Source organism: Malaclemys terrapin, chromosome 11 (genome assembly GCF_027887155.1).
Source record: "Malaclemys terrapin pileata isolate rMalTer1 chromosome 11, rMalTer1.hap1, whole genome shotgun sequence".
NCBI classification, from domain to species: domain Eukaryota; kingdom Metazoa; phylum Chordata; order Testudines; family Emydidae; genus Malaclemys; species Malaclemys terrapin.
This window is the reverse complement of record NC_071515.1, coordinates 15,027,638-15,049,339: the sequence shown is the minus strand read 5'-3', so window position 1 is coordinate 15,049,339 and position 21,702 is coordinate 15,027,638. Positions and strand designations below refer to the sequence as shown.

Sequence of the window (21,702 nt, the reverse complement as noted above, 5' to 3'; positions counted from 1 at the left end):
GGGGTGGGGAAGTAACATTGATTTTAAATGCGAGTATTATGGCTAAAATCCCTTGTAACTTTCTGAAAATTGAAGGGCAAACAGCTAGAAGAATTTGAAAACTTAGACCATCTATTTACACACAAAAGAGTCCCGATGAAGATAGCCACAAATTACAGAGCAAGCTCTTCACACCAGTTATACAAAGGGATTTGACAGTCTCCAGATGAGTTTGTGGGAACAACACCTGCTGTTCTAGTCTACTCAGGAATGTACCCCTCATTTATTTGGAGGGGGGAGGTGGAAATGTCCAAGATTTTGTTGAGATAAAATAATGAAATGGTACGCTCTTCTAGTCAGAATCAGACACACACAATCCCATGCTGTAAATGTAATTAAAAACATATGAACTAAATGGTCTTACTGGCAGTGGGAAGATAGGAATTCACTTATTTAGGACTGGTAGAATTTGGTGCATGTGTCATGACCATTGAAAAGCGCGTTCTGTGATTACACTGCCATGCAGTCTATCTGAATGGTTATCTTCATTCTATTCTCTAATGATAAGAGATGGCTCTATGCATGACTTGCCAACTCTCAGGTTAAATCCTCTAGAGTCTTCTATGATAAAGGCCACATTCTCTCATGCACCTGAAATACAGTAGCGGAGAAAAGCTGTGTGTTTGTGGACCACACTTTGGCCTTATGGGCCAGGTTCTGGACGCCAGACACAGTTCTTTTGTCCTTCCTCAGGCAACTGAGAATTCTCCTGATCAATACCACCACCACCCTTGCAGCCCTTCGCATAATGGGTGTATGCAGGGGAATGGAAACAGACAGAGAATTAGGATTGGGCCACATGTTATCACGAGGGTAACAGAAACAGCCTCTCTCCTTTCAAGTGCATGTCTTCTCAATCATATATTAAACGTCTAGTTATCAGCAATTAATTATTTTTTCCATCTAAACTGTTTTATGATGGAAAATTGGGGGTTTTGACAAAAGGATTTTTGTGTGTGAAAATGCTGGCTTCAATTTCTCATCGAAAAACCAAAACACCCAAACCCAGAAGCATTTTGATTTGGGAGCTGCAGTTCTCCCCATTCATCTCTATGGGCTGTGCTTCTCAACAGGATTGCCTCTCCTATGATGCACCATGATCAGGGACTCCCATGAGGCATTGCCACTTCTCATTAGGGAGACTATGGTGCATAAGTGAGAATTGTAGTCTCACTAGGGAGCACAGTCTATAGAGTAGAATGGGATCATGAGGCACCCGGACTACAACTTCCATAAGGCCCTGTGGCAGCATTTGCAAATCAAACCAAGATATTTCAGTTTCCAGACAAAATATTTTGGTTTTTGAATTTCCGGTGAAAAAAAAATGAAATTTTCCTTTGAGAATTTAAATGAAAACTTTTCTTTCCACTTTTGTCAAAATTTTCCATGAAAAAAAGCTCAGAAAACACCATTAATTATATCCCCCAAAATATTTTGCATTCCCTTGATGAAAGTCTCCTATTCTTGGAGAGTTGTCATCAGAAAAGGTGACCTATAGCTCCCAAAATTGAGTTTTGTAACTGAAACTGGTTCAGTAAAAGATTCTGCTTTGTTCTTTTTCAAAACAAGTCGGTAAGAGGAAACTCATCTGCTTTTACCCAAAATACACAGAAGATCCATTATGGAAAACTCTAGGAGTGAGAGATTTGGTGCTGTGCCTCCAAGTGGCACGGCACAGAACTCACAGCACAAGGCAAGGAAGGGCTCAGATGGCTTTGCACCATCCTGAATGGGCTGCTCCAGGGGGTAAAGTTGTCCTTGAAGTAATAGGCAACACTGAGAAGCCGTCTTAATGAACGCAGCCTATCCTCAGTCCCTGCAGATGGCAGCACAGCCCAGAATCTCTGCAGTGACATATATGTGCTCCATCCCTGCTCTGAAATGCACCTTCCGTTACTGAGGACACCATGTATGCAAGGGCTTTTGATGGGGTCCTTGGTAGGGTGACCATATTTACCAAAGTAAAATTGGGACACAGCGCAGGGCTGGCCTGAGCAATCTGGCATCCTGAGCCCTACCCGTACCCCACACAGGGCTGTCCTTCCCCAGCTTACAGCCCCCTTTACACTGCTCCAGTCCTTTTCCCTGGCATAAAGGAGCCAGAGTGGGAGTGAGGCTCTCACTTTTGGGGGCTTTAACCGGATAGTTGTAATGTTTCCTTGAACGTAAGAATTGTAATTTACAGCAGTGCAAGCAAGAGAAAAACAGCCAAGTAGGCAGAGAAAGGCAGACAAAAACCCTACAGACTTTCCCCTCTACGGAACACCTGAAGTTCCTTTTCCCTGAACTCTTCTAGCAGATTAGACTAGGAAATAGAATGACAGCTCCCTTAGTGCATGTTATGCTCTTTAACTGTGCAGATAGGAACTAATCCATGTACAAGAAGTATTAGAAAGTGATACTCATAATGGAAATGCACTTTAAATATAACTTACTGAAATATAATCTTTAAATATAACTTACTGAAATATAATCTGTTTGTCCTCTTTGTTTCTAAAATATTTTTTGCTAATTTGTGAAGTTATTAGTATCTAGTCATTACATAATTTCTGTGGCAAGGCTTACTTTTTTTTAAGCATTCCTTATTTCTCTATCTCCTTAAAGATCTGATTCCTCAAATCTCAATAGAGAAGGCTATTCTACTCGAGATAGAAGCAGCAGCAGCAGGATTTCTTTTCAAAACAATTGCTTTTCACCTTCCAGAAATCCTGTTGGTTCCACTGTTTCCTTTCTTGTTTTTCAGGGTATGTCTATACTTACCTCCAGGTTCGGCGGTAAGCAATCGATCTTCTGGGATCGATTTATCGCGTCTTGTCTAGACGCGATAAATCGATCCCGGAAGTGCTCACCGTCGACGCCAGTACTCCTGCTCCGTGAGAGGAGTTCGCGGAGTCGACGGGGAAGCCTGCCTGCCGCGTGTGGACCCGCGGTAAGTACTTTGTAGTTCGAACTAAGGTACTTCGACTTCTGCTACGTGAATAATAAGTTGCATATCTTAGTTCGAACTGGGGGGTTAGTGTGGACCAGCTCTCAGTGTTTCAAAGCACTGGACAAACTTTTCGCCATGTGACTCATCATTACTCTCATAGGTAAGAGCTGTGTAGTTAAAACCCCATGAATCACTCAGTGTCACAGATGCAAGTCTTAGCAAAGAAAATTTGAAGGTTACTTACTAATGGCATCTTAGAATGACATTAAGGGTGCTATTGCTGCTAGGAGTGGCATCCTTCTTAAGGACACATTAAAAGTAAATCTTGCCTACTTTGCCGATGATTAAGGTTATTTGTAGTCTACGGATCCAGAGCAAATCTTTAAAAACTTCTCAGGGGAATATTAACATCTACAAACAAGAAGGAAAAAATACCCTGCATTTTTCACTACGAATATTAGGATTTACATATCATATAAAGGAGACAGTCTCCATAAAATAACATATTAAATAAGGGATCACATGCAAACTCCTCCTTCCTCCACATTAATCAGCTACCGGTCTTGACATTTATTTCTAGGAAACCTTTGGTTTAAGAGCTTGTCTTTTCCACTGAAAAAGGGCTTAAAATGGAGACAATAATAACTATTTTGCACAGAAAGGAATCCAGATTAGAGGTACACTACTGATCTGTCTGTATGATATTCTTATGATCCCTGACATATCCCGCACAGCAGCTGTTAGCAATTCTGTCCCAAGAGAAAGGCAGGATTTAGCAGGACTTTTGAAAACATGGTTAGTGACCATTTCTCCTTTTTATCCCATCGACACACGATTAGCAAATCTGCCCCGAATCCTAATCCAAAAAATATTGTCTGACATACATTGAAGATCTACCTTCATCTCCTGCTAAACATTTAAAAATGGATTTTAAATAGTGTTGCTAACAATTGATATATCCAAATACCTGCCAAAGACATAATTTATTTATACATGCATTCACTTGACAATGCTTATCAAAAATGGCCTCAATTTGCTTGATAGGAAACTTCTGTACATTCTGATACATTCAATAGCCCTTTATTCTAATATAGTTCCACTAGTTTCAATGGGGCTATATGTAGAGTAAGAAGCTATTAATTGTGAATAAGGGTTTAAGAATCAGGCCCCTTTCCTGCAACTACAATGAATCACAAGCTGTCACAAATGTTAACTCAAGGTAAACGTAAAAAGTTCTCTGACTTCTATTAGCAACCCTTCATTTTAATAATAAGCATTGCATTCATAGACTTTGAGGTCAGAAGTGACCATTGTGATCAGCTGGTTTGACCTTCCGTTCACTGCAAGCCACAGAACCTCACCCACTCCTTGTCTGCCCTGGCCTTTCTTAGAACCAGATTCTGATACCCTTATTTCCCAAAGAATAGTCCCCCTGTCCAAGGATTATCTCACTGAAGTTAACAAGGTCACTCATGAAGGAAGACACTCGTAAACTGGACAAAGGATCTCAGAATCTGGCCTTTGCAAATAAGAAAGCTAATTCAAGTTCCGAGGTTAGATTTTTCTTTCAAATACTTTTGCTGTCCTCCTCCTCCCTTTCTGTTGAATCCACACTCACTCCTCCTCTTCAGTTTGCTCTCTTCTTTGTCCTCTTGAGCCAGGTCCTCAGCTGGTGCAAATCAGCCCAACTCCATTGACTTCTGTGGAGCTACATTTGATTTACACAGGCTCAGGCATCTGGCCCCAATGCGATTTGCTTCCTGCTGCTCTTTTACCAAGAACAATACTTGGAAAGACCTAATAAACCCTGATACGTGTTAAGCAAATGAAGCACAACTGTAATCACTATACAATAGAGTTACAGTATAATGAACTCATCATCATAAAGTCATCATCTAATTTTAATTTACTGCACTGAAAGCAAGAGATAATGTTAAACAATAAACAAAAGGAAAAAAGGCAGAGATTCCAGATTATGAAAACAAGTTGGTAGAGAAAGGTGGACCAAAAAATAAAATACTGACAGACTTCCCTCCCCCGCCATATGAAACACCTGAAGTTCCTTTTCGCTGAACTCTTTCTGGGAGATTTAGAATAGGAAATGGAATGACAGCTCCCTTAGTGCATTTTATGCTCTTTAACTGTGCAGATAGGAGCTAATCTCTGTACAAGAAGCACTGGAAAGAGATGTTCACAATGGGAATGTATTTTAAATATCATTTACTTAAATATCATCATTTTTAGCTTTTGTCCTCTTTTGCTTTTAAAATCCTTTTTGCAAATTTGGAAAGTTATTAGTGTCTAATCATTGCACTTCTGCCTAATATAGCAGGTATAGCACTCTAAGCTTGGTCCGCTGCTGCCTGAAATACCCAATATATTGGGTAAAAGTCAGCCTCAGAGTTTCCACCAGGGGAGATTTATAAAGTGGGATAAAGGATTCTGGAGCACAAGTCCTGTTGGCTACGTTAGCTGTTTTTGAAAATCTGCCCTGAGATTTGGCTCTAAAAAGAGCACCGCCTTCCACTCCAGTATAAAGGCTGCAACAGATTCTGAGAGCAGAGAATAGCCCCACCTACTCTTGACACTTGATTCTGAACTGAATGGAAAATCTCTATCATCATTACTAGAGCTACTTGACTGGTACAAAACTAAAAGGCCGGGGGGGAAGTGGGGGAGAGAAATGCTGTCACTCCAATATTTTCTTAAAATGAAGCACCACGTTCAGTTTGTTATGAGTCATGGGGACACTGTACTTGTTATTTGCAGAGCTGCCAGTCGTTTGAGAAAAAAAAAAATATTTATGAATCTCTAATATTTTATGAATGATTATTCACCCAGAATGTCAGATCAGAAATGAGCAACCCATAATATCTGCGCCTTAAAAAGTTTAAATCAGCCAATAATGGAGCAGAACTCTTACCACGTGACTTAGGTAACCTATCACACAACATTAGCAACTCACAGCTAAAGCAAACAGTTCACAGACAACCAACAGGGCAAAAATGTCTCATGCAGAGAATATTTATGAAAAATGAGCAGATGAGAACATCAGGATCAGTTTATAACTGGTTTGCTAATTACCAAAAGTGGGTAAATCCAGCACAAATATTATTTGTAATGAACAGCTTGACCAGCTTTAACCTTTACCATGGAATGGCAGTGGTGATGTTAGCAACTTCATTGTAGAATAAGTCAGAAGTATGAAGGAAAAAACTCTTATAAAAAAGCACATATGATCAATATAATAGAAAAAATATAATTGAACAGTAGGCGAAGGAAAAGGCTTTTGTTGCATCCCTTCCCCCATCTTTGTCTGCACATTGTTTAGACTGTAAGTTCTCTGGGACAGGGACCTCTCTTCTTATCCATCTGTTCAAGCAACACAAGAAAGGCTCTTCTCCTGAACAGTCACAAATGGCTTGTCAGCACAATCACTGATGTTCTACTTCTCCCAATTTCCTGTCCAGATTAAGGTAGTGAGGTATTTTCAGATCCCGTAAGGTATCCTTCACTGCGAGCAACTCTGACTGCTTTCACTTCTATTTCAAATGGAGGCTGCGTGTGCCTTTCTGCTGGCCCTAAATATTTTCTCCATTTGATCTAAAAGTGATATTACTACTCCAGATTAAAAATTAAAGTTCTACCTTGGGATTTATCAAATCAGATGGCAAGGCAAAAGAGAGAGAGAGAGAGAGAGAGAGAGAGAGACTATGTTTTTGTTAGCATTTTATTTTTAAGGAGGATGGGGAATAGTAAATATTCAATAGGGCATAAGGATGTCGTTAAACATCCATTGTAACCAGTCAGAAGAGAGATTGCAAATCTGAATTTCAGAAACAAAACTGGAGACCATCTTATACCTCCTAAGAGTTTTCTCTGGAAAACTCTGTTTCACAGTATATCATGCAAGATGTATCCTACACATACAAATTAGATATTCCAGACTGAGGCTGTCTGTCCTTAATTTTCAAGGCCAGCATCCATTACCGTTGTTGATACCTCTCCGGATGCTGACATTGCCACATCTTTCCCATTATCACCCACCGATCTGTTGTCATATACTGTATTACTCTTACAACCTTGTCATATTTCATCCAGGAAGCTGAATACATCACCTCCGGAATGGCTTTGGCCTAAAAATTTCATGCCTGCTCCCTAAACCAAATCTTTTGAGCTACTAGCACAGTGGATTGCTGATGGCCCATTGGGAAAACACTTCAGGTCCATTATTAATAAGCTATGTCTTTAAAGGGTAATGAGAACTGGGTGGTTTAGGAGAAAATAGCTCATCCATCATCAATCAAAATCTGAAGTTTTTGTACAGATGATTTAAGAAGAGTTGGACTGTGTAAAATTGAAATGTCACATTTGTATTGGGGAAATGGGGGCAGTTGGATAATGAAAATGAGAGATTTAACCTTCTGTATTTTGGCTCAATGACCATAGTCAAAAGCTCATGGATGCGGATGCTGCGTATCAACTAGAAACCCCAGACAGCCTTCCATCTCAATTATACAATTTCAAGTAAAGATTATCTGGGTCATTAGCTGGAAGCCAGTTCAAAGCTTGGCGGCAATGGCAAAATACTCTTTATTTCTGTTCCACTGTGTTCAGTGATACATGCCGACCATGCATGGGGCCAAATTTTCTAAGCGTACAGCAACCATCCGCTCCCATTGTAGCACCTATGGCCAGATTTTCAAAATCATTCAGCATTCAACATGGAGTCTAACAGGGAGCTGAGCTCTTTCGAAAACCTGGGCCCACTGATGGTTGCTGGGATCTTTTGAAAATTCTGGTCCCAAGTACACAAAGTCAAATTAATATTAAATGCATAGCACATACTTGCCCCGCCTGGTTTTGGTTTCAGTTTTTTAGTGTTACAGTGCAGAGGGAAATCGGGTTTTAATTGATATGCAGGCTGACGGTGCCTTTTTTAAAGGTGAGTCTTTCATCCAGCACAATAATACAAAATTTAAACAGACGAAACACATTATTCCAGCCTTTACCAGTAAACATGCTGGGTTTCCATCACCTGTTCCATGCATCTTCTGTATTTGCAGGGAGCTGTAAATTAGCGTATAACTGAATGTTGGTCAATGGGCCTCATTCTCGGTGGACCTTGTGCAGTTATTTGCACCAGTGCACAGTGAGTCTGAAGCACTATCGCCCTGATTTTGCACTAGTGTAAATGACTGTGGAAGGGTCATGGCAATGGAGAGTCAGAGCAAATAACTGGAGACAACAACAGAAGCAGCTAAATGAAGCAAATAAAGCAAAAAAGACTTTTCCTATTATCATCCTGTTCTGAGCCACAGGGCTTAAGAGCATGATTAGAGGTAAAATCCTCACATAGTCTCTCTTGTTATAGTTTTATCTCAACTGGGCTTTCATTCCTGTTGCTCAACTTGCCTTATTGTGACTTACAGTAAATCAGTGGATACCTTCTTAAAGGTCATGTGAGAACTGAATTAGGAGGTGACTGTTTCTTTAATCTCCGCCTCCCTTTTCCTAGCCTGCTGCACACTCCCACTTTCCACAGTGCTGCTCTCACCCCTTCCATCAAAATCTAAAAGAAAACCAGTCTGCACTGCTGCCTTTCTTCACTGGTATCCAAGTGAGTTGGGATCATTTTCATGTTAGGCAGGTCACTCAACCACTCAGTTCCCCTAGGATAAATGGGAAGAGTAAAAGCATAGCTAGCTCACAGGCATGTTAGTGAGGCCAAATTTATTAAAGCAAGGTACCTTGAAATTCTTGAATGGAAGGTGCTCCAAAAGTGTCAAGTATTAATTATCATCATCATTATTGTTATTGACAACAACCCACGGCTGCCTGGTTCACCTCACTCTCATCTCTCTGACCTCCAGGTGGACCAAAACTCAGCAGCTAAAACCTTTTTCCTTCCGTTCTGACCATGTCTTCCCACTCCACATAATCTTTGATCTGATAACTGATGGAACAACTCTACAAGTTCAACTCAACTCCACATTCCCCACTTTCACAAGGCAGGGTTATTGCAGGAGAATAGTTATGAGATCATGTAATTACAGACTGCATTATAATGTAGACACATGGGGACCTGAATTAAAGTTGCACAGGCAACCTCAATTCTGGCATTTTCAAACTTCTGAGTGCTTCATTTTACAATCTTAACATTCTTTTAACGTAGTTTCTTAGAATGTAATATACATATATGGCACTATAAGAAGGATTAATCGTAACAGTCATAAGTACAATAGAAATGTTTATCTTTAAACAACTTCTCTTCCTGCTTTCATAAAGGCGTTTGCCATTTTTATCGTGCAATTTCGGCAACAAATATAATCTAACAGAAAAAGCAAAGGAAAGAAATATATCTTATTTTCATGTGTGTGACATGTTGTAAAATAAGTGATAAAGTATTCATCACACAGAATCTATGTCTGTGTCACTGTTCATACTCCCATGCCGGGGACATATAGACTTCCACTCCCTGTTGCTTCCGGAATGAAAGAATTGCTGCCCATTAGGTCTCAAAATCTTTTGGCTTCTGTTTTCAGAAAAAATGAAATCAAGTTATTCAAGAGATAATGAGTCTCTGATAAAGTTTAACCAAGTGTCTATGGATGGTACCACTTTAAAGGCTGATGCCAATAAGAGACATGCTTCTGCTAAATATGAAGGGCAGTAGTGCTCCAACAGTCAGAGACAAATGGTCGGTTTGTTTGTAACACCTATTACCAAAAGACAAAGATTTAATGTAAGGGTGTGTTTGCACTAAGGTAAGCAGCTTGCTCTAGGGAATAACTAGGTGGATTATGCTGTCTCGCAGATGCAAACAGCTTATTTCACCTGTATATAAGAAAGGTGAGAGAGGCTCTGTGAGAGATGGAGCGGACCTAGGGTGTGGGCTGAGAAGTCAAGAGGAAGGAACCTTAAGCTCATCTTATTTTTCTTTTTTTTTGTTGGAAGGGGGCAATTTTGGACACTGCATAACATGTGGACTGTGACCGTAGAGCAGGGGCGGGTGCTCACAGTCACCGGTAAATATCTCACCCAAACAACAACACAGCAGTTTGTTCCTTCCTAATAATTTCTCTTTTAACACACGATTATTTGATTGTGCTCATCTTAGCGACTCACGGACAATAGCAAATTGCTGCTGCACTAAAAGGATTTTCGGGACAAAAAACACAGCTGTGGCCCTCTGAACATCTCACAGCTGATAAATCTGTTGAATTGCAAGTGTGTCACTTCCCTAATCCCCTTCTCTGCTCTCAGCCAGCTACTCCCTGTTGGCTGAGTGCTGGTAGGGCAGCAGGGAGAGGGGAGGAGGAGATGAAGCTTGCCTGCCCAAAGAGCACTGACTAAGGGAAGGAACTGCCTCCTCCCAAAATCTCCACTGGAAGCCAGCAGGTCTGTGAGCAGGCTTGACAGAAGGACCGTAGGTGTGTCACGATCAGACCTCCCAGAATTGGGAGTAGTTGCTCCTGTCTATTAACAGTTCTCAGATGATAATCCTGCCGGGCACTACCCAGTATTTCTGTGAGCCCACCGTCCAAAGTAGCTAATCCAGTGTGTCCCTGGCAGTCTCCTTTCACATGTTCGGGGTTCCTGGTGCCAAGTGTCCTATAACACCATTTAATAAAAGATACACGGGATTTCTTGTCACATGTTCTGCTTCCCACTCCATGGGACATTTAAAATTTCTCACTCTTGAGCCCATAACAGGTCTGACTAAAAGCAGAGTGATACAGCATTATTACAGCAATAGCTTTCTGGTCTGTCAGACAGATCAGCTCCAGATAGGTGCTGAGATAAGCTGCAAGAAGATAATCCTTTTTGTCCTATCATGTTGGATCCAAGCCCAATTTCTTCCATAGCTTGTCTGGCGTTGGTGCTGTGATTACAGCTTCTCTCCAGAGGACGTAGAATATTAATTCAGTGTGTAGTCTACATCATTAAGCATGGGTGGCCAGTGCAGGGGATTCTGACGCTGCTTCCTTGTGATTGCAGGGGGCATCAGATAGCTGCTATCACACCTGCAGACTCTACAAGCAGCCTCTAGACAGGTCCTTTCAGGAGCAAGTAGCAGATCAAATCCCTAAACATGGCAAAAGGCACTTGGAAACAGTGCCACACCCACTGCTCCCAGCTTTGTTACTACGGGAGCGCCCCAAAGTTCTCTTCAAGGGTGCACTAGAGGGAAGCCTTGTAATCCCAACTACACGGTGAACCTCCATAGACTAGGGTATTATGACTAGCTAATCATAGCTGATGACAGCAGGACTCGTCGGTATTTTCTGTCTCCAACTGCCCTGTTGGGGACCCATCCCATCCTTGTCTCCCAGAGACCCTTTCGTGAGTGCACAGACTGAAACCCTACTTGACAACAGTCAATAGAGTCTGCAGAAGAGATGTGGGGCCATGGAGTAAGCATCCAATTGCAGGACAGGAAGGGAAGTGACCAGGCTTCGCTGAGATGTCCAATAGAGAGGAGGCCTGGTAGCCAAAGTGAACTTCTAAGCAAACCATCTGGGTTAGTTCATTGCAAAGCAAACTTCAGATCACATGGACCAAACCCAGGAGGGCTCTCCAATAATTTTCTCAGAATTCTTGCAGTACTCCTGTCCTCTTGCAGTATTTTTATTCGCTCGGCTAACTCGTTCTTATGCTGCCAGTCTGGCCACAACTTTGCTTTAAATGCTTTCCCTTGCCAGGCCATTTTCTATGTAATATTTTGATCAAACCCTTCAATGTTTCATGTCTGCCAGTAGCAGCTCTCAATTTATCTCTCCCAACTGCTGAGATATGTAACTGTGGGACTGTCCCTGCTCCTCTAGCATTCGCTCTTTATTGACTCTTTACTCTTGAGAGTAAATGTAGCATGACAGTTTGCCACTGCTACTTCCTTTCCAGGAGAATTTTTTCTACTTGAAAGTCAAATGACTCTAGTATCAGTAGCATCCTCTACAGATTATATATATTTTGGGGGGGGGGCAGGAAGCGGGGACAGCTGGGATAGGGAGGTGGCATCTGAATGCAGTGGCCAGGGCCGGCTCTGGCTTTTTTGCCGCCCCAGGCAAAAAAGCCTCCGGCCGCCGCCCCTCCACCCCCGCGCGGCAAGGGAGGGCGGTGAGCCCCGGCTAGGGCTCCGCTCTCCCCGGCAGCCATGGGGAGGGCACCGGGGGGAGGGCGGCCAGAGAGCCGGGGGGAGGGCAGAGTGCCCGGGTGGGGCCCCGCTCTCCCCGGCGGCCAGAGCACCGGGGGGAGGGCGGCGAGCCCGGCTGCGGCTCCGCTCTCCCCGGCGGCCGGAGCCGGAGCACTGCACCGCGCCACCCCCCTCCAGGTGCCGCCCCAAGCACAAGCTTGGTGGGCTGGTGCCTGGAGCCGGCCCTGGTAAGCACTTCTCATATGAGTCTTGGTTAATGTACTTGACACGAAGGCCAATGGCCTATCTCGGAGCAGAGCTGCCCCATGTCCATCCAACAAGGCAACAACATGGAAAAACTCCGTGTCTTTATTAAATAAATAAATAAATAAATAAAACCCCTAAGAACTGGATCTAATGACGATATCCTTCATTCTCGGAAAAGCTATACAACTGATTGTCCCAGCTCCATAGAACCTCTTTCTTTACAAACTGTCACAATGTAGCTATAATGTGGGCTAATCCTGCAGCAGTGCTACAGTCGATTCCAGATGTGTTTCAGTACAGGCATTTGCCTACTGTCCTGTATTTGGGATGGATCAAGTTTAATGTCAACTTTATTAAATGCATGACCTAATAAGCTACTGGCTGGACTCCAAAGTGGAGTCCATATCCACTGAATTTGAAATTTCCTACTTACATTCCCTTTAAATAAGATATCACATTTCCTTTATATCTTGTTAGCCATGCCTGAGAGACAACATCAACTATGAGAACAGGAATTCCAGTTAAGACTTTTTACTTGAAAATGTCCTGTATTGAAACTATGTGACAGGCTACAAAACCTCCCTCTGCTCTCTGGCAAATTTGTTGCCCTTTTCTGAACCTTTTAATATATCTTTTTTGAGATGGGGCAACCACATCTGCATGCAGTATTCAAGATGTTGGCGTACCATAGATTTATATAGAGGCAATACGATATTTTCTGTCTTATTACCTATCCCTTTCTTAATGATTCCCATAATTCTGTTCGCTTTTTTGACTGCCGCTGCACATTGAGTGGATGTTTTCAGAGAACCATCCACAATGACTCCAAGATCTCTTTCCTGAGTGGTAACAGCTAATTTAGACCCCATAATTTTATATGTATAGTTGGGATTATGTTTTCCAATATGCATTACTTTGCATTTATCAACATTGAATTTCATCTGCCATTTTGTTGCCCAGTCACCCAGTTTTGAGAGATCCTTTTGTAGCTCTTCACAGTCTGCCTGGGACTTAACTATCTTGAGTAGTTTTCTATCATCTGCAAATTTTGCTACCTCACTGTTTACCCCTTTTTCCAGATCATTTATGAATATGTTAAATAGAACTGGATCCAGTACAGACCCCTGGGGGACACCAGTATTTACCTCTCTCCATTCTGAAAACTGACCATTTATTTCTACCCTTTGTTTCCTATCTTTTAACCAGTTACCAGTTCATAAGAGAACTATCCCTCTTATCCCAGGACTTCTTACTTTTCTTAAGAGTCTTTGATGAGGGACTTTGTGAAAAGCTTTCTGAAAATCTAATACATTATATCCACTGGATCCCCCTTGTCCACATGCTTGTTGACCCCCTAAAAGACTTCCAGTAGATTGGTGAGGCATAATTTCCCTTTACAAAAAACCATGTTGACCATTCCCCCAACAAATTATGTTCATCTATGTGTCTGATAATTTTGTTCTTTACTATAGTTTCAACCAATTTGCCCGGTACTGAAGTCAGGCTTACCGTCCTGTAATTGCTGGGGTCGCCTCTGGAGCCCTTTTAAAAATTTAAACATTAGCTATCCTCCAGTCATTTGGTACAGAAGCTGATTTAAATGATAGGCTACAGATGACAGTTAGTAGTCCTGCAATTTCACATTTGAGTTCCTTCAGAACTCTTGGGTGAATACCATCTGGTCCCGGTGACTTATTGCTGTTCATTTTATCAATTTGTTCCAAAACCTCCTCTAATGACACCTTTGTTTATGGCTAAGAGTCTCTTTAGTTTTCTTTTTCTTTAATAACTGCTACTATGCCATTGGTTTTTCTATTCCTAGTTTTTGTCTGACTTGTAATTCAGCTTCCAATCCTGGCAGGACTGTCAGTAGAATTTGCCTTGGTGCATGTACTATACTGCTGGGTGATGATTCTTGTGCAAATGTAGATGGTACTCACTAATCCTAGACACTTATTAGCATTCTGTCACAACAGTATTTTCAGCTAACCCATTTCCTTCTGTTCAAAATTACTTTAATTATGCCCAATTTTTTGCCTCTTTTATAATTTAGTACTGAAGCAGCATAAACATTGGCATACAATTGCTGTAAGATCAATGTCTTGTCTAGCAAAGGATACTGCCTACTTTTTTTTTTTTAACATGGCCTACCACATTTTGGGTAGTCTCCCATTCTAACCTGTATCTGACCAATATCACTGCAACCTTTCTTGTGCCACTGAGTGCTTTCGTCCCCATATTTAGTTGCAGAACACACTTTATTCCTGGACTAGGAGCTGTATCTTCTAATATTACCACCACTATGCAATTAAATGTATTCCAAACCGATTCATCTGTAGGGAAACAGTACCCTTGTCTATACTTTTGGTTAAGCTGGATTCAGCACTGATTAAACTACATCCATTCCAGACATTCTTCTAGAGCAGTTTTACAGTATAGAAGAAGTGGGCTGTAATCCACGAAAGCTTATGCTCTAATAAATTTGTTAGTCTCTAAGGTGCCACAAGTACTCCTGTTCTTTTTGCGGATACAGACTAACACAGCTGCTACTCTGAAACCTTTACAGTATAGAGTAGACAATGCTAGAAAGATGGGCTTGGAAGACATTGGGGGGAAGATGCAGTAGGCTAGAAAGTGCATGTTTGAGGTGGGCTGGATGTGTGATAAGAATGGAGGATGAATGACCAGCCAAGAAATTATGGGAGGAAGAGGAGAGCAAGAAAGGACATGGAAGACCTAGGATACTATGGAAAAACTCTGTGAAGAGAAAAGGATTGGAACTCCGAGACATACGAACGCGTGCGTTGGACCAGAAAGAATGATGAAGATTCATGGGCACCTCTGACCCCATGGAAACAGGAAAAGGAGTCAAGAAGTGAAGTGAAGTGAGACCAAGTTGGAAAGAGTTAATGCCTAGAACCACCAGGACTAGTCCCTGCTTTGTATGGAGAAAAAGGCCTAGAGTTTCTGAAGTGAATGGACAGATGAGAAGTAGGACACAGGAAGAGGCAGTGTGATACGAGCAAGGGGAGGGTTTAGACAAAAGCAGCTGTTTGCATGTCTTCAGGACTGAACTCAGTAGTGCTAGCCAGAGTCTCTGCAAGTTGAAATGACTAGCTTTACTGCCTTTTTTTTTCTTTCTTTTTTTTTTGCCCTCTCTTTTTAAGGTAACTGGACCTTTGAATGCATTTTGTAAATAAGTACATTATGCTAACAAATATTATGGGGGGAGGGATAGCTCAGTGGTTTGAGCATTGGCCTGCTAAACCCAGGGTTATGAGTTCAATCCTTGAGGGGGCCACTTAGGGATCAGGGCAAAAATCAGTATTTGGTCCTCCTAGTGAAGGCAGAGGGCTAGACTCAATGCCCTTTCAGGGTCCCTTCCAGTTCTATAAGATAGATAGGTATTTGTTGACAATTTCTGTCCCCGTGAGAAACTGCAACACCCCAAAATTGGTTACCAGTGAATAAAAGGACAGGAACATTTAGATGATAAAAATAGGTAAATAACATACTCTGGGTTATTTTTTTCCTCACTTGGTTTAATAGACTTTCTTCCTCTTGGGCTTTAAAAGTTCTGTTCAAAATGGCATATGAAAGTCAACTTAATCCAGCATTACTTGTACAGGCAGCTAGTCGCAGTCTTCAAAGCTTACAAAAGATTTGCTTGTTGGCCACAGGGTTAATTAGTAGATGGAAAAGATGGTTTCTTTTACAAAGGACTGAGGTGGGGAAGAGAAGAAAACTCTTGGAAAGTCAAATCTCATGAAGGCCAGTTAGTTGAGTGCCTCCGGGCAAACTCCCGGCACTAAAAATTAAATTAATTTAGCAGTTCTTAGTTTCACAAGATTTCTAATTACAGACAAGATAATATAATAAGAAGTGATCCCAAAGTGTAAAAACGAAAAAAAACACCTGTCTTGTTTACCAGGGGATTCCTTAGGCCCAGCACAACTTTACAGGCTTTCCAGCTTTCAGAAGTTCAGTTGTTTATATATTTTATTCATTTATTCCCTCAGCTTCATCAGTATGCAGCCAGTTGGTATTCTATTCAAGGTAGTTCCAGAATACTGATGCTGGAAGGACCATATGCACCAAGCTACTGTTAATCCATATTCACAATACTTTGAATCAAAAATGCACTTTGAAAAGGCCAATTACTGCCTTTCCAGAAGACAGCTGAGCTGCTGCAGCTTTGGGACTGGTCAGAAGGTGCTGAAATGGGCAGAGCTGGGCCCCTCCCGCCGAGTCAAACACAGGTCCCTAGAAGGGAACCATTTTCTGTAGGCCCGAGACACATGGCTTTCTAGCCCTGATGGGAGACAGGGAGTCTCCTGGGAGCCATAAATTGATATCTCACCTGCATTGATCGAGAGCAGTCATTTTCTGTGTGCACACCACAACTCCACATGAGTATTTCTACCCATGCGCTCCAATGGACGCTCAGCATGCTCTGCACATCACCATTAATCCAGGGTGTATTGGAACTGCTGATTGACAGAGGTCACATTGGATGAAAGGTTGAAGGAGATTTAAGGCACTATAATCTCCTGCCATTAAAAGGGGCAGAGTTAAGGGGGTGAGGGATGTCACCTTCAATCTGCATTTCTTTTGTGCGTGTATGTGTGTGTTTCATTCTTCTTGTAAGTGATAAGTAAAGAGACTTTCACTCCACATTTCTCTGTTTTGCAATATTTGTGTTTTGAGACTCAAACTCCTAGAGAGGGATTCTGCCCCGTGATCCGCCCACACTTAATGCCTGTAAAAAAACCTTCAAAGGGCCAAGGGAGAATTCCCCTGTGCAGGTACTGCTTTGGAACATCACTCCTTCAGCCCAAACCCCCTGCCTTGGGAATCATTGTAGAGGCATAATAGGTTGCCTCCAGGAAGCGTGGTAGAGTCTGATCCTGGTGTTCTGCAAAGGCACAAGTAGCACAGGGCTTGCAACCTTAACTCTACATTAACAAAGCTTTTCACATGCAGGGAGAGAGAGGCACCGCATGATGAAGGCCTATGCTGTCCCATGGTGTGACACAAGACAATTCAAAGCAAAGGCATTTCTGAAGTACATATTGTTTCAGCAGGGCCCTCTCCTTATTCCAAATTTCAGCCATACTAAAATGCCCACAGTCAATTTAAAACCTCACTGGTGTTACGGTTCCTCTCCTTCTAGGAGTCATTTTTCCTGGTGTGAATAATATTTTCTAGTTAGTGACTGCGGCTCACTCTGCACATCGTCCATCTGTCACAGTTTCCTTCCAATTCAGTTACCATCCTGCGGTTCGATAGATCACGCACACAGGCACCATCTTGCAATGCCCATTACTTCTCCTAGTGTGCCAGTTTTAAACGTTTGCGTTTGGTTTTCATTCTCAGCCCAATTGCTGCTTCCCAGTGGAGTCAGTGATTGACTAAAGCAGCAACAAGTATTTTTTTTTTAATCAACAGGGTGAGTTGAGGTGAGAAGTTCTGCAGACAGTTTAAGCAGTGCTTGCATTTGCTAAGGTCCAAATTATCATTGGATACAGAGATCAAAGCAGATTCCAGAAGGGAGCAGTGCAGAAGAGGGGAAAGGGAACTTCTAGGCGTCCTTATTCTCAGCACTTCACCCCTTATAGAGGCCTCTTGCTGGGGTCACTGCAGTTGGAGAAGGAGAAGAGATGGCCAAGGGTGAGAAGTTTAGTAATAGCCACTCTCCTCAGGTTCATCCCTCTTCCTCAAATCCACTGGGATTCTGTGCCTGAGTTAATGCTGATGCTGTCTGAATTATCACAGGCACCGTCCTCACCCACAACGTGAATGCAGAGGAGAGGATGCCACTGGCTGCCAGCTAGAAGGGGGAATGATGCAAAGTAGTCAGAGTGTGTGGGGAGGGGGTGTCACAGGGTGTCAAGGCTGCTTCCCCACTCTGAACTTTAGGGTACATGAAAACTTCTAAGCTTAACTACCAGCTTAGATCTGGTCCGCTGCCACCACTCCCAAAGCTAATTCCCTTCCCTGGGTAGCCTTGAGAGACTCTTTACCAATTCCCTGGTGAATACAGATCCAAATCCCTTGGATCTTAAAACAAGGAGAAATTAACCATCCCCCCTCCTTCCTCCCACCAACTCCTGGTGGATCAAGATCCAACCCCTTGGATCTAAAAACAAGGAAAAATCAATCAGGTTCTTTAAAAGAAGGCTTTTAATTAAAGAAAAAGGTAAAAATCCTCTCTGTAAAATCAGGATGGAAAAATAACTTTACAGGGTAATCAAACTTAAAGAGCTCAGAGGACCCCCCTCTAGCCTTAGGTTCAAAGTACAGCAAACAGAGATAAAGACTCTAGCAAAAGGTACATTTACAAGTTGAGAAAACAAAGATAAACTAACACGCCTTGCCTGGCTGTTTACTTACAAGTTTGAAATATGAGAGACTTGTTCAGAAAGATTTGGAGAACCTGGATTGATGTCTGGTCCCTCTCAGTCCCAAGAGCGAACAATTTCCCAAACAAAGAGCACAAACAAAAGCCTTCCCCCCCCCACAAAGATTTGAAAGTATCTTGTCCCCTTATTGGTCCTTTGGGTCAGGTGTCAGCCAGGTTACCCGAGCTTCTTAACCCTTTAGAGGTAAAAGGATTTTGGAGTCTCTGGCCAGGAGGGATTTACACAGGAGAGCTGTTACCCTTCCCTTTATAGTTATGACACAGGGCCTTGGTGGTTTCCTTTAGAGATGTGTAGGTCACATGGATCCATTGGTTTTGGTAGTCAAAAGGCTCCCTACTCTAGGCTGACACAAAGCACACACCGTCGACAAAAATATTAGAAGGAAACATCGCTCATTTAAACCCCTCAAAAGTTTCCTCCCCTTTACATCTAAGTAACTCACATAGGAGACAGTATAGTCTAGGGGGAGTTTCATTAAGCTCAGCGCAGGATGTCAATTTTCTACATCTGATGTAAAAATCAGTAGCTGGCTTAAAAGAGGGATGCATTTGTCTTAGGTACAGTATGTGACAATCCAATAGGCTGAGTTCTGTCTAACACTGCCCCAAACCCTGTGCAATACACAGTATTTTGACAACCACATTTCCTTCGGGAGTCCACTCGTCCTTCACCTTTTTGGCATGGCAGACAGCGATCTAAAGCTCTGGCAGCTTTTCATCTGCATCTGACTCTCGGCTGGCACAGCAGAGATTTGAACTCGCATCCTTTCAAAGGGCAGAAATGGCATGCTAGACTAGCATCCCGCATTGTAAAGTAAAGCTACCATATGGCACTATATATGGTTAAGGTTTCTTTAGGGGTCATGGAGAAATCATAGCTGGGGAAAACACACACACACAAACTAATATATTATAAGGCAGGAAGAGAACAGAGGCACACACATATACAGAAGAATTACTGTACTTATGATGCTTTAAAAGAACCCCTCCTTTTATTAAAAATTCAGATCTTTCTCATTTGGTGAATTAGATTCACCTACAGGGATAATTATCCTTTCAGAGTGTATAAAATGATTCTTGCCAGACAAGAATAAACAGGGCACTGAAAACATCTCCAGGCTAAAACAAATTAAGATGCTTCTATTTTTAAATCAGTTTAGGGGGTTCCTTTCGAATTTCCCACTTAAGCACACAACTCTCTTAATTAAAACTAAGATTGGTTACACTTTTTACTTTTTAGAAAAGGATGCACTTTCCCTAGCCAAAAATGCCTCCCCTTGTATACTAATGTCTTAGAGGAAGATACAGACCATTTATAAACAGAGGTACACTAATTACTAATATTAATACCTTCTAGAAAGCAGTAAAACTAGCTTCTCCATTGATGCTGGAAGATTTTTCTTACCATCAATTAGTTTGTCATCATCATTTAACACAGGTGTCCTACAGACAAATAGGAGACAGGGTTTTGCCTTGACAACACTCTGCACCTTAGTTTCATAAACCATTACTTTGGAAATGAACAAATTACTTTACATCCTAAAGAGGAGGAACTGGATTAGCAGCAGTTCATATTTAAAAGACACTGAAAAGACACTGCTTAGGATTTCTTCCCTCATAATTTTGAACCATTCCGTAAATAACTAATACTCCTGGCTGAATGGGAGGGTCAGAGAGAAAGAGAGAGATATTGAACTAAAAAAGTAACCTTGGAGAGAAATAGTGAAAAACTACACTGAGCGCTTTCATGTGCTTTGACTCACTAAGGAAGTACAGTGGGCACATGTTCAAAATGAATAGGTCATCTAGAACTTGGATCTGATGCAGACCATGCTGGGTTACATATGAAATGTTTTAGAAACTGTATGAAATATTAAAGTGACACTTCTTTTGTATGTCTGCTTCAATGATTAAGGAATCCAGGTCTTGGGTGGAGTCTTGAGCTTTTAGCCTAAGCTATATTAGTGCAGAGATGTACAGCATGCAGGAATTTCTGTCTCTCCCCATCTCTTGCAGGTAATACAGCCAAAAATTGCTCTGTGTAGACTGACCAAACGAGTGGCTCTTTGAAGACAGGCTCTGAGTAGAATCATAGATATATAGGGCTGGAAGGGACCTCGAGAGATCATCAAGTCCAGCCCCGTGCACTGTGTCAGGATGAAGTAACCCTAGACCAACCCTGATAGGTGTTTGTCCAACATGTTTTTAAAAGCTTCCAATGATAGGGACTCCATGGAAGCCTCTTCCTGAGCTTAACTACCCTTATAGTTAGAAAGTTTTGCCTAATATCTAACCTACATTTCCCTTGCTGCAGATTAAGTCCATTACTTCTTCTCCTACTTTCACTGGCCATGGAGAACAATCAATCACCATCCTCTTCATAACAGTCCTGAACATATTTTAAGAGTATCATCAGGTCCCCCCTCAGTCTATTTTTTCCTCAAGACTAAACATGCCCAGGGTTTTTTTTTTAAACGTAAGGTTTTCTAAACCTTTTATCATTTTTTGTTGCTCTCCTCTGGACTCTTTCCAATTTGTCCACATCTTTCCTAAACTGTAGTGCCCTGAATTGACAAAATACTGCAGCTGGGGCCTCACCAGTGCCAAGCAGAGTGGGACAATTACCTCCTCTGTCTTACATACAACACTCCTGTTAATACACCCCAGAATGACATTAGCATTTTTTGCAGCTGCATCATATTGCCAACTCTCATTCAATTTGTGATCCACTATAACCCCCCGATCTTTTCCAGCTGTACTACCACCTGGACAATTATTCCCCATTTTGTTGATGTGCATTTGATTTTTCCATCTTCAGTGAAGTACTTTGCACCTGTCTTTATTGAATTTCATCTTGTTGCATTCAGACCAATTCTCTGGTTTGTCAAGGGCATTCTGAATTTTAAACCC

The 21,702-nt window shown here is 41.9% G+C and overlaps 1 protein-coding gene across 1 annotated transcript in view; it reads right to left on the bottom strand.

Annotated features, from left to right (window-relative positions):
• Nucleotides 1-21,702, bottom strand: part of ERBB4 (erb-b2 receptor tyrosine kinase 4) — a 978,527-nt gene that overhangs the window by 295,228 nt on the left and 661,597 nt on the right. The gene's annotated exons all lie outside the window — the stretch shown is intronic.